Source organism: Rhipicephalus microplus, unplaced genomic scaffold, assembly GCF_043290135.1.
Source record: "Rhipicephalus microplus isolate Deutch F79 unplaced genomic scaffold, USDA_Rmic scaffold_307, whole genome shotgun sequence".
Taxonomy (NCBI): Eukaryota; Metazoa; Arthropoda; class Arachnida; order Ixodida; family Ixodidae; genus Rhipicephalus; species Rhipicephalus microplus.
The window spans coordinates 40001-52500 of record NW_027464876.1 but is presented as its reverse complement, the minus strand read 5'-3'; the positions used below and the strand labels follow the sequence as shown (position 1 = coordinate 52500).

Sequence of the window (12500 nt, the reverse complement as noted above, 5' to 3'; positions counted from 1 at the left end):
AACATGGTTGTCTTGCCCCAAGAAAAAAAATCTGCAGTAGACGAAGTCTTGATCCCTTTCTGTGGGCGGTGTTACATTCGTCAGTACATGCCTAATAAACCAAAGAGTAAATGGGGTCTAAAACTTTGGGCACATTCCGGGGAATCAGGTCTGTGTTAAGATTTTGATGTCTACCAGCGCTGCAACAAAGGTTTTTATGGCAGCCAGGGTGGCTACCAGCTTGGGTTGGGAGCTGCTGTCGTGCTCCAGCTGTGTTCCAGCCTACCGAAGCGCGACGACAACCTAGTCGTCGCTGATAACTTCTTCACAGGCCCTCAGCTTGTAGAGGAGCATTCAATAATGGGAATTTCCTATATTGGAACGGTTCGTGAAAACAGACTGAGCTGCAGCAAGTTGATGGAGGAGAAATTGATGAAAAAGCAAGGTCGGGGCACCGGTGATATTTCAGTCACTTTGTGTGACCAAAAGACAATGGCGGCAGCGAAGTGGCATGACAACCGCACTGTTACTCTTCTTTCGAACTGCATTGGTGCTGACTCGCTTACATCAGTCAAAAGGTGGGACAGCAAGGAGAAAAAGCACATTTTTGTCGATTGTCCAGCGATCATTCCTTCCTACAACAGATCAATGGGTGGCGTGGATCTTCTTGACAAAATGGGCTTCTCCTATCGCTTTTCTAACAGGTCTAAACGCTGGTATATATATTTGTTTTGGCACACGGTCAAAATATCAGCTGTTAATGCATGGTTCATGCACAAGAGAATTCTCCAGCAGCACAAACGGCCGCCTACATCTTCGAGAGAATTCCTCTCTGAGCTCGAAACAAGTCTGATCTTACTCAACAAACGACCACCAGGGCGCCCTTCGATTCAGAATGTCACACCATTCAAGAAAGTGTGCCTAAATGTCCCCCAGGATGTCAGAAGAGACAGCAAGGAGCACTGGTCCACATGGAATGCAAAAAAGAACCGCTGTAAGGCATTCCCAGGAGGGTACACCTATGTTTCGTGTGCCAAGTGTAAGGTGATGTTGTGTTTCAACAAAGACCGTAACTGTTTTGTTAGTTTTCACCAGTAGGCGCCAAACAGGTATGCTTCAGTTTTGTGCCTTCTTCAATTTGAAAATTCGCCAAAGTAATTGGTGGCAATAAAAAGTTTTTTTTTCACTTGGCTTGGCCTCCATTTTATACACTACTGCCCATTGTTGCACATATGCAACATCCCATTAATAATTTGCAGACTATATCTTCAAGTTTTTTATTGAACATTTGTACTCCTAGTGACTCTAAGAGCATGGCCAAGAAATATTTTGAAGTTTGAAAAAATGTTTCTCATACTGGGAATTATTGGGTTAAGCTTCGCCAACGTTTCGCCAACTCGTGCGGGAGACTTTTTCCGCTTCGCGGCAAGTCGTCGCGCCGTGCTCTCCGCATCAACCGCGTACGCAGCGAACCGCAAACGTCGGGCGCAGCCTCCTCACCTCCCTGCGCTTTGCGCGCGAACGTTCCCTGTTCGCGCGGCAAAGCCTGGAGGAGGCACGGCCCCGCAGCGTGTTCGAGCGCCCGGTCTACGGGACACCCTGCTTACTTCGAGGGCAACAAGCGCAACGCAAGGCTGCGATCTCGCGCACTTTGCGCACGGCTGGAGAAGCTTTGCTGGCCGGCTTTCGCTCCTCGTGTTTACCGTGCGTTAAAGTTGCGCGTCCGTGGCTCTCGCAGCTCTTGCGCGCCCGGTCGCAGAGAGGAGTACGCAACCTCGACCGCACTTTCCCTGCAGGCTTCCTTCCGACTCGAAGTCCTGCGGCGGTCTCAACGAGGTGCCACATCCTCAATGCAGTCGGTCGCCCCCGTTTCGGTTGGGCTCTGGCACGACGGTCGCCACCGTCTCGCCCTTGAGTGGCCGCTGTTGGCGCTCGCTGTGAGGTGTTCAGCGTGCTGTCCGTGTTGCCGACGCGGTCAAAACGAGTCGACGGCTCACGTTCCCTTGTGCGCCGAAGGCTCTCTTGATATGTGATCCGACCCTCAGACAGACGAAGCCAAGGGAAGACCCAAGGCCGCAATGTGCGTTCAAAGAATCAGTGCTCAGTGTGTCCTGCAATTCACACCAAGTCTCGCAGCTGGCTGCGTTCTTCATCGACCCGAGAACCGAGTGATCCACCGCTTAGAGTCGTGAAAAAGTGTTTGTTCAATTCCGTACAGTCAAAACCAAACGTTTCTGGCACTCGGCCAAACAGTGGCCAAGAAGGGCGCTTTTCAGCGCACGCTTGGACTCCAAAACTCTGCCGCGCCTTTTTCGGCTGCCGCAAATCGAGCAAACGGTGTGTTTCGGACGGCGTTTCGCTTTCGCTACTTGCGAGTGCTTTCGTGGTCCACCCCTCTATAAATACTCGGGAGGCGTCGAAGCCGGTTCTCCAAGCCGGACCCGTAGGTATCGTTGTGTGCTCGCTCTCATTGGCCCGCCTAACCAGAAAATGCCTGCGGTACACCCATTTGGATAAGAGTGCACGCAGATGCGGGCCTCGACGGCTACACATTTCCTCGGGCGGCCGCCTCCCGGCCTCCGTGGAGCGCGGGATGCACGGTCCCATCGACAAGCCTCTCCCGTTTTTACCGTGGCGTCGCGGTTCACCACGGCAGGCGGGTCGGTCTCCTCCGCATAAAAAGGGGGACCCCCGCTTTTTGTTCCACGAAATCGCACAAGCTTTTTTCGCATCCACGGTTTGCCACCGCACACCAAAATGCCGATCCGGCTGCCTACTTTAGCCAACAGGTGGAGCCAGGCGCGCCGTACTTGCGCGGCACTTCCCACGTCCACCGAAGTCGGTGCCAAGGACCACTTTCGGCGCCGGAGCCGCGTACGAGCCTACTCGAGGCGGAAGAACGAAGCCAGCAAGGGCCTGGCCGCAAGTGCGTTCAATTGTCGGGACGTCCAAGTCCCTCGTTCTTCCGTGCTTCCTCTTTCGGCAAGTCGTTGCGGCACCTTCCCAAAGCGCGCAGACCCGCTAATCGCGACGAGCGCGACGTGGCCGTGCCGCCTTTCCCTCGGCAGCAAGCAAAACGCCTGGCAACGTCGACGCTCCCCTAACCGCGATCTCGCACCGTGTTTCGTGTGGCGAATTCAAAAGCCGGCCGGCGCTGCTGCAACCATTACGGTCGGTACGCATACGCCGCGGAGGGCGGGACGGTCATCGGAGCGTGCGGTTCCTCCATCGAGTACTGCGCACCTCGGCCGTCGCATCGCCGTGCCATGACCGGCCGCGCGTCAACGCGAACCGGTGCCAGCGAGATCCCTCGCCTGCAAGAACCGACCGGCAGCCTCCGTCACCCGAGGACGCGGAGGCGCTTGCCGCGGACGGCGGGACGGTATGCACTGGTGCACAGCGGACCCGTCACATCGCCAGTTCCTTGACCGACCGCCGACGCTTGTGCCGTTCCTCTCGTACTTGGCAGTCGCCGCGCGATTGTCGGGTCTCGTTCTTGCACGCTCGAACGGTCGGGAGGGCACTCGGCTGGCGTTTCGGGAACGCGCAGCCTCGCCTTCTACCGACGTAACCACGACTCGCCGTTCGCGCTCCGCCGCTCCTGTTTACAGTACTAGGCGGTCCCGCAGCGGTCGGGTCGCGCATTTCGAGCGCTTCGAGCCACGGTGCAGTGGCGGGTCGAAAGCCGACCTATGAGTGCGTTGCGCCGTTTGTACCCGCGTCCGCCACCTGGCCGACCGTCCAAGGTCGCGGTGTTGGCGTCCGCTGGGCGCAACAATTTGTCACGGGGTGCCGCTCCACATTCAGGCAGCCCCGTGGGGAAAAGCCGACCCCGCGTCCAAACGGGGTCAGCGGCAGAAAGTGTCGGGCGCAGACGCAGCTGAGGCGCTCACCCTTCACAATCCGTTAATGATCCTTCCGCAGGTTCACCTACGGAAACCTTGTTACGACTTTTACTTCCTCTAAATGATCAAGTTTGGTCATCTTTCCAACAGACCGGCGCAACCGAAAGGCCGCGCCGGACATCGGTCCAAAGACCTCACTAAATCATTCAATCGGTAGTAGCGACGGGCGGTGTGTACAAAGGGCAGGGACGTAATCAACGCGAGCTTATGACTCGCGCTTACTGGGAATTCCTCGTTCAAGGGGAACAATTGCAAGCCCCTATCCCAATCACGAAAGAAGTTCCACGGGTTACCCAGTCTTTTCAGACAGGGATAAAGACACGCTGCTTCCTTCAGTGTAGCGCGCGTGCGGCCCCGGACATCTAAGGGCATCACAGACCTGTTATTGCTCTGTTTCGTGCGGCTAGGAGCCGCTTGTCCCTCTAAGAAGGTTGTAAGGTGCTGGGAACCCCGCACCTATTTAATAGGCTAGAGTCTCGTTCGTTATCGGAATTAACCAGACAAATCGCTCCACCAACTAAGAACGGCCATGCACCACCATCCACCGAATCAAGAAAGAGCTCTCAATCTGTCAATCCTCCCAGTGTCCGGGCCGGGTAAGTTTTCCCGTGTTGAGTCAAATTAAGCCGCAGGCTCCACTCCTGGTGGTGCCCTTCCGTCAATTCCTTTAAGTTTCAGCTTTGCAACCATACTTCCCCCGGAACCCAAATACTTTGGTTTCCCGGAAGCTGCCCGCCGAGTCATTTGAGTAACTCAGGCGGATCGCTGGTTGGCATCGTTTATGGTCAGAACTAGGGCGGTATCTGATCGCCTTCGAACCTCTGACTTTCGTTCTTGATCAATGAAAACATTCTTGGCAAATGCTTTCGCAGTAGTTCGTCTTGCGACGGTCCAAGAATTTCACCTCTAGCGCCGCAATACGAATGCCCCCGTCCGTCCCTCTTAATCATTACCTCGTATTCCAAAAACCAACAGAACAGAAACGAGGTCTTGTTCTATTATTCCATGCAAGTTTATTCAGGCGACTCGCCTGCGTTGAGCACTCTAATTTTTTCAAAGTAAAAGCACCGGCCATCTCGAGGCACACAATGAAGTGCACCAAGAAAGAACCGGCATGATGTTCAGTCCGAGCCGTCGCATCGGGTAGATGCACTACTCGTCTGGAACTGAGATCCAACTACGAGCTTTTTAACCGCAGCAGCTTTAGTATACGCTATTGGAGCTGGAATTACCGCGGCTGCTGGCACCAGACTTGCCCTCCAATTGATCCTCGTTAAAGGATTTAGAGTGTACTCATTTCAATTACGGGGCCTCAAAAGAGTCCCGTATTGTTATTTTTCGTCACTACCTCCCCGTGCCGGGAGTGGGTAATTTGCGCGCCTGCTGCCTTCCTTGGATGTGGTAGCCGTTTCTCAGGCTCCCTCTCCGGAATCGAACCCTGATTCTCCGTTACCCGTAACAACCATGGTAAGCAAGTAACCTACCATCGAAAGTTGATAAGGCAGACACTTGAAAGAAACGTCGCCGGCTCGTGGCCATGCGATCAGCACAAAGTTATCCAGAGTCACCACACAATACGGGCCGAAACCCGATCGATCTTGGTCTAATAAAAGCACCCGTTACCCAAAGGGCTCCAGGCTCACTGCATGTATTAGCTCTAGAATTGCCACAGTTATCCAAGTAGGAAGAAACGATCTAAGGAACCATAACTGATTTAATGAGCCATTCGCGGTTTCGCCTTATTTCGGCATGTACTTAGACATGCATGGCTTAATCTTTGAGACAAGCATATGATTACTGGCAGGATCAACCAGGTAATCGTTCGACTGCGCGTCCGTCCTCGCCTTCGGCGGGCCGGACGCAGTCTGTGTGCGGCGGAGGCCACCTTCAGGCGCCCCAACACGCTTATTTTGCACTCCGAGATGACGGCGTTCGAGCTCGCTACGGCACAACCTTCCCGAAAGACGAGTGGGAGCCGTGCGGCAAGAAGCACGTTCATGCTCGCTCTTTTTCGTTGCATCGACTCGGTCGCGCCGTGCGGGTTGCCCAAGCCCGCTGCACTGTCGGTGGACCGGCCGGAACTAGCAACGGAGCCGAGACTGCAAAGCCGCCAGACGACGGGTCACGCCCGCGTCTTCGGCGCTTTCGCATCTGAATCGCCCGAGGACGACACGGAACACACCTCGATATCGTGGTAAAACGGCACCGTCCGACAACCAGCCCCTAACGCATCAAGCGGATGAGGCTGCAGACGACTGCCGTGGATTCCCCTGGAGCAGACCCGAGGACACGCTTGACGAGGCCGAAGCCCGCCGCATATCAGACACCCGGTCGCTTTCGCGTACGCCGCTCACGAGAACCCCCACATAATAGCAGCGATAAGTACCCAGACCTCCTTGGGCACTAATACGAGCGTACTCGAGAAAATTTCACCGCGGGTGTGCCCCGAAACGTGTGGCACGTTGAGCGTGCCACAAGTCTACGTCGCTCTCAAACCCGCCGAGGTCGTAGAATTTGCGACCCTACTCACGAAATTCCCACCGAGGATACGGCCCCAAACGTACCGCACCTTGGGTAGGCCACGAGTTTGTGCAACACTACGCTGACGGCACAGCACCGAGGTCGTGCGCGCACGCACGGGAAAATTCCGCCGCGGTTTCTGCCGAAAACGTGAGGCACCACGACTCTCCGCAAGTTCGCGTCGACTGCGAAAGACCGAAGTCGTGAACGACGTGTCCGCTACTCGCCGCCGACACGCTGGACACCAAACGTACAACGACTCGACGGCGTCGTAGAGGCCCACGACGCGGTTTTCCTTAACGACGTCTCGGCGTGGCACCGACAGGTTAGAACGGCCGACCAACGTTCCCTGTCCGCCGTTCGGCTCAGTCGAAGGGCTCGGCGACTTCGGCAACGCTGCGAAGCCGCACGGTGACGCACGCCATGTCCCCATTTTTTTTTTTTTTCTTTCTGCGTCTGCCGGGGTGCCCCTATAATAGCAGCGATAAGCACCCAGACCGCCGTGGGTCGCTCGCCCCGGCTGACGTGGTTTTTCGTACTCCTGCGGCGGTCGCCGTCAAGCACGTCCAAATACGCTACTTTCGTGGGCGCATTCACGCTCTTTCGCTTCGCCGGAGTGCCAGCACTCACTCTGCCAAAAACGGCGAACATCCGAGCGGCGGTTCCCACTTTTGCGTCGGCGTCGCAAACCCCGCCCCGGCAGACGAGGTTTGCCGTACTCGTGCGACGGTGGCCGGCGGGCACGTCGAAAGACGCCGATATCGTGCGCGAATTGGCGCACCTTGGCTTCACCGGAGTGCCGCCACTGACTCCTCCAAAAACGGCGAAGATCCGAGCGGCGCTTCCCACTTTCGCATCGGCGTCCCGAACTCCGCCCCGGCTGACGCGGTTTACCGTACTCGTGCGACGGTCGCCGGCGAGCACGTGGAAAGACGCCGATATCGTGCCCGAATCGGCTCCGTTCGGCTTCGCCGGAGTGCCAGCACTGGCTCGGCGAAAGACGACGAACATCCGAGCGACGGTTCTCACTATTGCGTACGCGTCGCAAACCCCGCCCCGGCAGACGCACTTTGCCGTACTCGTGCGACGGTCGCCGGCGAGCACGTAGAAAGACGCCGATATCGTGCCGGAATCGGCCCCGTTTGGCTTCGCCGGAGTGCCAGCACTCACTCGGCCACAAACGGCGAACATCCGAGCGGCGGTTCCCACTTAGCCGTCGGCGTCCCGAACTCCGCCCCGGCAGACGCGGTTGCCGAGCTCGTGCGACTAGCGACCGCGAAGCCGTCTCGCGACGCCGCTTTCGTGCGCGGCTCCCACTGCGACCTGGGTCACCCGAGGTCGACGAGCAAGAAAGAATGTCGAAAAAAAATTTTTTTTTTTTGCGTCTGCCGGGGTGCCCCTATAATAGCAGCGATAAGCACCCAGACCGCCATGGGTCGCTCGCCCCGGCTGACGTGGTTTTTCGTTTTCCTGCGGTGGTCGTCGTCAAGCACGTCCAAACACGCCACTTTCGTGGGCGCATTCGCGCTCTTTCGCTTCGCCGGAGTGCCAGCACTCACTCTGCCAAAAACGGCGAACATCCTAGTGGCGGTTCCCACTTTTGCGTCGGCGTCGCCAACCCCGCCCCGGCATACGCGGTTTGCCGTACTCGTGCGGCGGTGGCCGGCGGGCACGTCGAAAGACACCGATATCGTGCGCGAGTCGATGCTTCTTGGTCTCGCAGGAGGGCCGCCACTCACTCCTGCAAAAACGGCGAAGATCCGAGCGGCGCTTCCCACTTTTTCGTCGGCATCGCAAACCTCGCCCCGGCAGACGCGCTTTGCCGTACTCGTGCGACGGTCGCCGGCGAGCACGTCGAAATACGCCGATATCGTGCCCGAATCGGCCCCGTTTCGCTTCGCCGGAGTGCCAGCACTCACTCGGCCAAAAACGGCGAACATCCGAGCAGCGGTACCCACTTAGCCGTCGGCATCCCGAACTCCGCGCCGGCTGACGCGGTTGCCGAGCTCGTGCGACTAGCGACCGCGAACGCGTCTCGCGACGCCGCTTTCGTGCGCGGCTCCCATTGCGACCTGGGTTACCCGAGCTCGACCAGCAAAAAAGAAGGTCGAAAAAAAATTTTTTTTTTCTGCGTCTGCCGGGGTGCCCCTATAATAGCAGCGATAAGCACCCAGACCGCCGTGGGTCGCTCGCCCCGGCTGACGTGGTTTTTCGTACTCCTGCAGCGGTCGCCGTCAAGCACGTCCAAATACGCCACTTTCGTGGGCGCTTTCGCGCTCTTTCGCGTCGCCGGTGTGCCAGCACTCACTCTGCCAAAAACGGCCAACATCCGAGCGGCGGTTCCCACTTTTGCGTCGGCGTCGTAAACCCCGCCCCGGCAGACGCGGTTTGCCCTACTCGTGCGACGGTCGCCGGCGAGCGCGTCGAAAGACGCCGATATCGTGCGCTAATTGGCGCTCCTTGGCTTCTCCGGAGTGCCGCCACTCACTCCTCCAAAAACGGCGAAGATCCGAGCGGCGTTCTCCACTTTCGCATCGGCGTCCCGAACTCCGCCCGGGCTGACGCGGTTTACCGTACTCGTGCGACGGTCGCCGCCGGGCACGTCGAAAGACGCCGATATCGTGCCGTAATCGGCCCCGTTTGGCTTCGCCCGAGTGCCAGCACTCACTCGGCCAAAAACGGCGAACATCCGAGCAGCGTTTCCCACTTTCGCATCGGCGTCCCGAAGCCCGCCCCGGCAGACGCGGTTTGCCCTACTCGAGCGACGGTCGCCGGCGATCACGTCGAAAGGCGCCGAATTCGTGCACGAATCGATGCTTCTTGGTCTCGCAGGAGGGCCGCCACTCACTCCTGCAAAAACGGCGAAGATCCGAGTTGCGCTTCCCACTTTTTCGTCGGCGTCCCGAACTACGCCCCGGCTGACGCGGTTTACCGTACTCGTGCGACGGTCGCCGGCGGGCACTTCAAAATACGCCGATTTCGTGGGCGCATTCACGCTGTTTCGCTTCCCCGGAGTGCCAACACTCACTCTGCCGAAAGCGGCGATCATCCGAGCGGCGGTTCCCACTTTTGCGTCGGCTTCGCAAACGGCGCCCCGGCAGACGCGCTCGTGCGACGTACTCGTGCGACGGTCGCCGGCGAGCACGTCGAAAGACGCCGATATCGTGCTCGAATCGACCCCGTTTCGCTTCGCCGGAGTGCTGCCAGTCACGGCGCAGAAAACGGCGAACAAGTGTTTTTTTTTTTTTTCCTAGAATTTGTGTTATAGAAGGCACATTTGATATCGGACGATAATTTTCAACTTTATCACGCGCACCGATTTTCGTGTAGAGGTTTGCAAGTTTATGGGAATTTCTCCACTTGGAATAATGCGATTTAGTAGTACTACGAGAACTTCATGGATGTACTCAAGGGTACGGGGCAAGTCAGTTACGTCAACACCTGCAGATTTTTTACACTTCAAACTGAAAATTGTTGGTTGTGAGTCCTCGTGTGATATTAAAGGCCGATTCGCTAACACATAGAACAAAGAAAGAAAGGAAGAAAAAACGCCCGCGCTCGCTCAAGAAACCTGGGTTCGCAACAAGTGGCAACAACAAGCAACCGAGCGAGTGCGCCAAAACCCGTGGCGGCCGAACAAACGCGAAGTCCCAACCGCGTCAGCCGGGGCGGCACGGGACAGGAAAAATCACTTCAGCCGGGGCGGCGGGGCACCGAATAAACCTCGTCACCTCGTCGCAGGATAAAAGAGGAAACAAAAAGTCTAAACAGCGTCTGCTGGAGCGAATGCGTAATAAAACAACAACAACAACAAAAAAAAAACACCCGCGCTCAAGAAGTCTGCAATCCTCACAAAAGGCGACTGTGACCGAGCAGCGTCAGCCGGGGCCGTGCGGAAACGGAAAAACCGCGACTACCGGGGCGTCGAGGCACCGAAAAATCCACTTCAGCCGCGGCGAAAAAAAAAACAAAAAGAAAGACGGAGGGGGGGGGGAACCACGTCTGCCGGGGCGAAGGAAAAAAAAAAAACGCGTCTGCCGGGGCGAGCCCGGGTGCGGCACCACCGGGAAAACTGTGGCAAACAGACATGGCGATCGAGTGAGTGGGCCGCCAGCCAGGCTCAGCCAAAAAGTGCAAAGTCCGAACTGCGTCAGCCGGGGCGGCAAAAACCGCGTCAGCCGGGGCGGCGCAAAAAACCGCGTCTGCCGGGGCGGCACGAAACCGCGTCAGCCGGGGCGGGGCGAAAACTGCGTCAGCCGGGGCGAAAAGAAAAAAAAAAACGCGTCTGCCGGGGCAAGCCCGGGTGCGGCACCACCGGGAAAACTGTGGCAAACAGACATGGCGATCGAGTGAGTGGGCCGCCAGCCAGGCACAGCCGAAAAGTGCAAAGTCCGAACCGTGTCAGCCGGGGCGTCGCAAAAACCGCGTCAGCCGGGGCGGCGCGAAAACCGCGTCAGCCGGGGCGGCACGAAACCGCGTCAGCCGGGGCGGCGCGAAAACTGCGTCAGCCGGGGCGGCGCGAAAACCTCGTCAGCCGGGGCGAGCGAAAAGGGGGGGGGGGGGGGAACCACGTCTGCCGGGGCGAAAGAAAAAAAAAACGCGTCTGCCGGGGCGAGCCCGGGTGCGGCACCACCGGGAAGACTGTGGCAAACAGACATGGCGATCGAGTGAGTGGGCCGCCAGCCAGGCTCAGCCCAAAAAGTGCCAAGTCCGAACTGCGTCAGCCGGGGCGGCAAAAACCGCGTCAGCCGGGGCGGCGCGAAAACCGCGTCTGCCGGGGCGGCGCGAAAACTGCGTCAGCCGGGGCGAGCCCGGGTGCGGCACCACCGGGAAAACTGTGGCTAACAGACATGGCGATCGAGTGAGTGGGCCACCAGCCAGGCTCAGCCAAAAAGTGCCAAGTCCGAACTGCGTCAGCCGGGGCGGCAAAAACCGCGTCAGCCGGGGCGGCGCAAAAAAACCGCGTCTGCCGGGGCGGCACGAAACCGCGTCAGCCGGGGCGGCGCGAAAACTGCGTCAGCCGGGGCGAAAGAAAAAAAAAACGCGTCTGCCGGGGCGAGCCCGGGTGCGGCACCACCGGGAAAACTGTGGCAAACAGACATGGCGATCGAGTGAGTGGGCCGCCAGCCAGGCACAGCCGAAAAGTGCTAAGTCCGAACTGCGTCTGCCGGGGCGGCACGAAACCGCGTCAGCCGGGGCGGCGCGAAAACCGCGTCTGCCGGGGCGGCACGAAACCGCGTCAGCCGGGGCGGCGCGAAAACTGCGTCAGCCGGGGCGAGCCCGGGTGCGGCACCACCGGGAAAACTGTGGCAAACAGACATGGCGATCGAGTGAGTGGGCCGCCAGCCAGGCACAGCCGAAAAGTGCTAAGTCCGAACTGCGTCTGCCGGGGCGGCACGAAACCGCGTCAGCCGGGGCGGCGCGAAAACCGCGTCTGCCGGGGCGGCACGAAACCGCGTCAGCCGGGGCGGCGCGAAAACTGCGTCAGCCGGGGCGAGCCCGGGTGCGGCACCACCGGGAAAACTGTGGCAAACAGACATGGCGATCGAGTGAGTGGGCCGCCAGCCAGGCACAGCCGAAAAGTGCTAAGTCCGAACTGCGTCAGCCGGGGCGGCAAAAACCGCGTCAGCCGGGGCGGCGCAAAAAACCGCGTCTGCCGGGGCGGCACGAAACCGCGTCAGCCGGGGCGGCGCGAAAACTGCGTCAGCCGGGGCGAAAGAAAAAAAAAAACGCGTCTGCCGGGGCGAGCCCGGGTGCGGCACCACCGGGAAAACTGTGGCAAACAGACATGGCGATCGAGTGAGTGGGCCGCCAGCCAGGCACAGCCGAAAAGTGCTAAGTCCGAACTGCGTCTGCCGGGGCGGCACGAAACCGCGTCAGCCGGGGCGGCGCGAAAACCGCGTCTGCCGGGGCGGCACGAAACCGCGTCAGCCGGGGCGGCGCGAAAACTGCGTCAGCCGGGGCGAGCCCGGGTGCGGCACCACCGGGAAAACTGTGGCAAACAGACATGGCGATTGAGTGAGTGGGCCGCCAGCCAGGCACAGCCGAAAAGTGCTAAGTCCGAACTGCGTCTGCCGGGGCGGCACGAAACCGCGT

At 58.8% G+C, this 12500-nt stretch overlaps 2 non-coding genes across 2 annotated transcripts; both read right to left on the bottom strand.

Moving 5' to 3' along the window:
* Window positions 1-2014: 2014 nt before the first annotated feature.
* LOC142793562 (5.8S ribosomal RNA) lies at window positions 2015-2167 on the bottom strand. Its single transcript, XR_012891639.1, has one exon. It is a non-coding gene; the product is annotated as a 5.8S ribosomal RNA (ribosomal RNA).
* A 1719-nt stretch (window positions 2168-3886) lies between these two features.
* LOC142793560 (small subunit ribosomal RNA) lies at window positions 3887-5701 on the bottom strand. The gene has a single exon (XR_012891637.1). It is a non-coding gene; the product is annotated as a small subunit ribosomal RNA (ribosomal RNA).
* Window positions 5702-12500: the final 6799 nt, after the last annotated feature.